The following is a 409-nucleotide window of genomic DNA, read 5'->3' as shown; positions in this document are numbered from 1 at the left end:
ATATTTTTAATTTAATTAATAATTTAATATTTGCTCATAAATTTTTGAAGCGTTACAAATTAATTTTAAAAATAAATAATTTGATAGAATACTCAATGCTATAGTTTGTTGAACAAAATTAATAAACAGCTGTATTTATTATTGAAGATACAAGTTTAACAATACATCCAGTATTAAGGATTACTAGGTTTAGATTTGCTATTACAGTCATCTATTTATTTTCATTATAGCAAATGATAATGATAATATCAATCCTATTTTTTATGATGTCACTCTTACATCAATGGCGGAGCCACGTTATAAACAAAAGGGTAATACCCAAATTAATAAAATGTATGTATAAGTTTCTAATTTTTTAGTTTAGTATTTTTTTAATTTTTAATTTTTTTATTTATATTTTTTATATTAG

Source organism: Arachis ipaensis, chromosome B10 (assembly GCF_000816755.2).
Source record: "Arachis ipaensis cultivar K30076 chromosome B10, Araip1.1, whole genome shotgun sequence".
In the NCBI taxonomy this organism is placed as follows: Eukaryota; Viridiplantae; Streptophyta; class Magnoliopsida; order Fabales; family Fabaceae; genus Arachis; species Arachis ipaensis.
The sequence above is the reverse complement of the archived record's forward strand: the minus strand, read 5'-3'. Positions refer to the sequence as shown.